A 6,576-nucleotide genomic window follows, 5' to 3' on the forward strand; every position below is an offset into this window, starting at 1 on the left:
TATTCACAGAAACTTTATTTCTTCTGTGACTGAGGTTAACACTTCTTCATTTGCAGACTCTGTTGAGTTCAAACAGGAGACTTAATACAGAGGGTTCTGATCCTGCTTTCTACTCACGTGATGTCCTTTAATGATGGGCTCTAAACTGTAAGCTGAAGTCAACTTTTGCCTTTCCATGTTGTCTTTTAGTCATCTTTTTAATCTCAGTATTTAGAAAGCTAACTAGGACCGTGTGTATGTATGAAGATATTTCCATGTGTGTGCGCACCTAAAATGTGTGTTCATGTAGAGGCCCAGAGTGGATACTGAGGATAATAGCCATCATTCTTCTTTAGTCTTTGAGTCAGGGTTGTCACATCAAAGAGTTCACCAGTAGTCAATTAACACTTGAATTTCTTCTTCTGTTGAATTAACTGCCTTCTGCATTTTGTGGATTTTTCTGATTTGTGAAAAAAATCATAACATTTAATCTCACATAATAATTCTCTTTTCTTTCTGAAAAAAAAAAGGTGACATTTCTTTCTGTTCTTTTTCATATTCCCTATAGTTTGACATATATCTTTGTACATGGAAAAGAGTTAATAAAAGTTTAGGCGTGTAAATGACTCTATAAAGCTGTCCTTTTACACAGGACTCATCAGTCACTCTTTTCTTCACAGGTAATCAAAGTCTACTGAAATTTACTGTTTATCACATGCATGTGTCAGTGTATTTCTTAGAGAATGTGCATCTTTTTTTAAAGTTAGTATCCAGTGAAGGGAAGAGAGGAAGTAGAAATTCAGTAGATGTCACTCCTCTGCTATAAGCTCCACGTGGACAATCTTAAGGGATGACAAGGACAACACAGTGAGAAGTCAGGTACAAAGGGCTTTATATAAGGTAGGAAGAGCTAATAAATTAACAAATTTATGGAATGTAGATTAAGTCATTTAGTGATATATTTACTTTTTCAGGTCACTGGCAGAACACAGTAGATGTAGGTGTAATTTCAAAGGTAATGCCTTAATGGCCAGAAAGAATAATTTCTGAAGCATTGAGAGAAGGTGCTCTACTTTTAGAAGCACAGATTGATTCAAAATTGAAGAGCCTGTTAAGTAGTCTGAATTAGTTGTTTTCAACTTTGCTGTCAGAATACACATACCTACCACATTCATTGTTGAAACTGAGTGGCTGTTCATCCTTCCCTGAGTCAGAATTCTGAGTTCAAAGTTGCTAAACTAGATAGACATAGCTTCTGTAGTTCAATGACTAACTGAAGATAGCTATGCAAATGTAAATGCCCTGTAAGGGTCAACTTCCAGAGTAAGACACGACTGTGCCTGAGCCAGGTTGCTTACTCATCTTATCACTCCGCAATTTTTCATCTAAAAGAAAAAAAAATGCAGAACAAAATGCTGCTGCTAAGTTCTCCTTATGCACCTATTGATATTGAAGATTGATATTGAATGTCTTTTAATTTGGGGTAATGAACACCCAGATTCAAGGTTTACTCCCCAGTGACAGTGAATGCTCACTTAGCATAACAGACACCATTATCACTTGTACAATATTGTAATTCCAACAGTAATTCTGCTTTAGAGCCAGGGAAGCTTTGTACATGACTCAAGTGATGAGAGTACATTGCTATAAGTGAAGTTTGTCCAATTTACTCCCCAACAATTTTGTAATTTTAAATCCAATACAAACATTTTATGAGTAACATACTTAAATCATTATCTACCAGAACATTGACTGCTAAAATTAATGCATTCCTTATTGCAAAGGCTAATGATAGAGAATAGAATAGAATAAAACATACAAAGGCCTACATGTTTTGTCTTGAAAACCTAATAAATAAATAAATTATGTTTGTAGTATTTTGAATACTTTTTCCGAAAAACCATTAAAATTGTGAGATATCTCTTTGACTTTAAGTTGTACTGCTTGAAGTCTAGTTTGGGTTTGAAGTCCAGATGTGATTTATTATAAATCTTTCCATATTGAAAACTATTGCCATGGCACTGGAAGGGATCATAAATTTGCTCAGAGGAAATAACCATGGTAGCTTTAGAAAGTGGCAACAGTGGCGGAGGTGTGATTATCATGTCAAAAAATAGTAAGATTTTGGATCCCTAGAGCTTCATTTTCATGTGAATCCTACCTGAGCATTTATTTCAGGTCACAGGAAACCATTCTTTTCTAGTTTGTGTAAGAATAAAAATATACTCTTGACAAAGTTATGATGGTAGCTACAACAAGAGAAGAGATTATTTCTGGCTAGTCAGGACTACTATGCATCATACCTCCTCCTGAGAAATTATACCTTGACGTTCTATTTCCCTGGAAGCTTCCCATTCCACTGTGACTCAATCACAATATGTTCATTGTCTATACAATCATAATTTCTATCACAACATTTTTCTGAAACAGTTAGTGCTCTTCTAACCCATTCTAATTATGGAAGAGAACAGTTTGTTTGTGTCTTTGGTCACTAAATACCAATGTGCTATTCCACATTAAAATGAAGTCATTGTTACATTCAACTCCATCTTTGCCAAAAAAAAAAAAATAATCCCAGCTTTTCATATTTCCAGCTGTTTGTTAGAATCACTCTAGGCAACAAACACATTGACTTGATTAGTTTTACTTTCGAAACTGAAGTCTCTGTGTATTAAAAACATATTCAAGATTATTGACAAAAATGGTCTAGATGCTTTTCAGTAGACAATTTGTGATCATCAGTGATACTACTTTCTATTATCAGTGATGTGATGACTTTTGGGATACAACCAGTACTCCCTAAAAAATAAAAATATGTTGTTCATAGTCACGAATGTGGTGCGCTCTGTTTTTTTTTTCTTTGTTTTCTTCTATACTCTTAATTTGTCTGCCATGCTTCTCATACTTAAATTTGTCTGTGACTGTCATCAGGAAGGAAATTAGATTACGTGTATGGCAAGTTTTACATCCTTGTGACTCATGATGATCCTTGAAAGACAAAGACAGCACTGCATAGTAGCAAGCATCTGAAATATCAGGAAAGTCTTCACATGCATTTTATTAATTACATACACAAAACAGAGTCTGTTTTCTTCTTGATAATGAAGCACTGAAATCCCATTAACAACACTACATAGATGCAAGTCACTGCTGCTCTCATCTATGATTTTATTGGAGTTCTAATTAGAAAATCAAGCATGATTCTTCTTTACCTGAACAATTGTCTATGTAATAACACATGGAGAAAATTTAAATTCCAAAAATTAGAGTACTGAGCAAAATAAAAGATAAAGATCATCAACAAAACAAAATATGTTTCTTTATATCTATAATAGTTTATAAAAATGACTTAGATAGCCTATATATAGATGATCAAAGAATAATATAGAGAAAAACTGAGGTATTTATAAAAGCTGAAACATAGATATAGATATAGATATATGATTAACGACAAAAATAATTAATTATTAAACATGCATTTTAAGAATTTCTTTGAAGAAAGAAATGGAAGAGGACAACAGAAAATTGAAACATCTCCCATGGTCTTGTGTAGATAGAATTAAAAGATAGCATAAAAGTGGCAATCTTATCAAAAGCAATCTACGGATTTATGCAATATTCAGCAAAATTCTTCACATACCTTGAAAAAACAGTACTCAACTTCATATAGAAGGGTAAAAAAACCAGGATAGCAAAAACAATCCTGTACAGTAAAGGAACTTCTGGGCATCACAATCCCTGTCTTCAAACTCTACTACTGAAAACAGCCTGGTATTGGCATAAAAATAAGCAGAGGGGCAACAGAAGCAAATCAAAGATCCACATATCAATCCACACACCAACAAACACCTTATTTTTGACAAAGAAGCAAGAAATATAAAATGGAAAAAAGGCATATTTAACAAATGGTGCTGGCATATCAACTGGATATCAACATGTAGAAGAATGAAAATAGACCCATATCTATCACTATGCACAAAAATCAAGTCCAAATGGATCAAAGACCTCAACATAAAGACAACCACAATGCACCTCATAGAAGAGGAAGTAGGAAGTACACTTGAATGCATTTGGTACAGGAGACCACTTCCTAAATATAACCCCAGTAGTATGGACACTGAGAGAAACAATTAACAACTGGGACCTTCTGAAACTGAAAAGGTTCTGTAAAGCAAAGGACATAGTCAACAAGACAAAACGACAGACTACATAATGGGAAAAGATCTTTACCAACCCCACATCAGACAGAGATCTGATCTCCAAAATATAAAATGAACTCAAGAAATTGGTCATCAAAAGTACAAATAATCCAGTAAAACAAATGGTGTACAGATCTAAACAGAGAACTCTCAACAGAGGAATCTAAAATAGTTTAAAAAAAGGAATTTAAGGAAATGTTCAACGTCCTTAGTCATCAGAGAAATGCACATCAAAACAACTCTAAGATTCCATTTTACACCTGTAAGAATGGCCAACATCAAAAACACTGATGACATCTTATGCTGAAGAGGTTGTGGGGTAAAGGGAACACTTCTGCATTGTTGGTGGGAATACAAGGTGGTACATCCCCTTTGTATATCAGTATGGTGATTTCTCAGAAAATTAAGAAACAACCTTCATCAAGACACAGTATATATCCAAAGGATGCTCAAATCTACCATAAGGACATGTGCTCAGCTATGTTCATAGCAGCATTGTTTGTCATAGCCAGAACCTGGAAACAACCTAGATGCTCCTCTACTAAAGAATGGATAAGGACAATAGTAGAAAAAGCCAAGATCTCCTGAGTAAATTGGGAACATGGGGACCATCGGTGGGGGTAGAAGGGGAGGAGAGAAGAAGGAAGGAGACCAGGGAAAAATGTATAACTCAATAAAATCAATTAAAAATTTAAAAAACAACAATTTTGTTTTTAACTTGAAGCAACAACTTCTACACTTAAAATCGAAGTTGAAGTTCCAGGAATACCTGAGGAGACGCTGAGTGGGACGAGGTTGTAGAAATTGTAAAGTTGATATCAGAAGGTACGATGGAAATGTTATACTTAAAATGAGATGAGTTATGAAATTTCCACTATGAAACTTAGTAAGAAAAGTTAAAAAGAAATCAGACAATGTAAAAATGTCCCTTATGAAAGGTCTGATTGTGGTAAATATTGATAAATAAGAGAAACAAAAGGAGACTGGGCCACATGTCTCTGTAAGGATAAATGACATTAAACATATTTCTAAAATGTCTAAGTTTCTTCCAAGGTTTTTTGGCTTGAGTGTTGGATCCTGCATTACCACATTAAATGTCAACTGTACTTGTAAATATAGTGGGACATGTGGATTATCACTCTCCAAAGTGGGTTAGATAACATAAAACAATGGAACTGTGAGTATATAATCAATGTCCCTAAGTCAGCCAGCTTTGAATTGATCAAAAGGTAATTATACGGAGCACTCATAAATGTATCATACAAATTCTTTTCAAGGACAAGAAGCAGCGGTACCAGATTCTTTCCTACTGACTTGAAGTAGACATGAATGTTGTTAATAGGAAGACATTCTCTGACAAGAGCAGAAGAGAATGCTCTAGAAGTTGAGTATATGTCCAATAATTGAGAAGAAAGTGGGGTCGGTAATTTCAAGGAAAAGAACTTTCCTAACTGTGAATATGGAAAAACACACAAACCTCCATATGAGAACTCAGCTCAGCTACAAATTTGGTTTCAACTTGTGAGACCATGTACACAGCATGGCTCTGTGATGTCTGGAAATACGCATACAGAAGCTGAGAGAATTGATGAGAATTGTTTTGCTTATTTTAAGGAATAAACTTATGGAAATTTGTTCCATTGGAATGGGAGATTATTACCAGTTTTTGCTTACAGCACATAAAAAATTACTTATAATTCTATTAACAATACAATTTTTAAAATACACAAACTTTTAAATCCTTCATAATACCCAAGGAGAGTAATCTTTCCTTAAAATGAACATAACATAAATAAAAAAGAAACACTTAGAGCTTCACAGAAAAAGTGAGAAACATGTGCCTAAAGAGATTACCTTTTTTTTTTAAAAACGAAAAGAACAACAGGCCAAACATCAAAGAAGAATTTTGTGTAACAAAATTGAGAGTTATCATTTGAATTATCAAAGTGGTTATGATTCAAAAAGACAAAAAAATCCAAAAAGCACAACAAGAAAAAAATCAGGAGAGGGGACTAGGAGTCATGGAAAATATGCAAATAACTAAACAGAAGTTGTTCAAAGTTACTAATAAACACAAAAATGCAGAAAAAAAGCAAGTGAATCACCACTTTGTTAGCTTTGCCACCTTTCTTTTTCTCACTGTGTAGCTCTGGCTTTATTTTTTAAGTAGCATACCTAGCTACAGTAAGGGATGGTAAGGATGTTAGGTGATTTGAAGACAGCTTCACTGAAAAACAGCACATATTAGGGGCATTTATGGTAAGGCATACAGTTTTACCCCCAGAAATGAAGATCTAAATACTGCATTTCAATAAATGCAATCTCACACCTCTGCAGACACACAACAGGCAGAAAGACATGTTCATGATGTTTGAGTTTTTACACATGTGAAGTAGTA

General features: G+C 34.2%; 1 pseudogene; it reads left to right on the plus strand.

Moving 5' to 3' along the window:
* Positions 1–2,037: 2,037 nt before the first annotated feature.
* LOC101992340 overlaps positions 2,038–6,576 on the plus strand; it is an 8,189-nt pseudogene continuing 3,650 nt past the window's right edge.

This window comes from Microtus ochrogaster, linkage group LG9 (genome assembly GCF_000317375.1).
Source record: "Microtus ochrogaster isolate Prairie Vole_2 linkage group LG9, MicOch1.0, whole genome shotgun sequence".
NCBI classification, from domain to species: Eukaryota; Metazoa; Chordata; class Mammalia; order Rodentia; family Cricetidae; genus Microtus; species Microtus ochrogaster.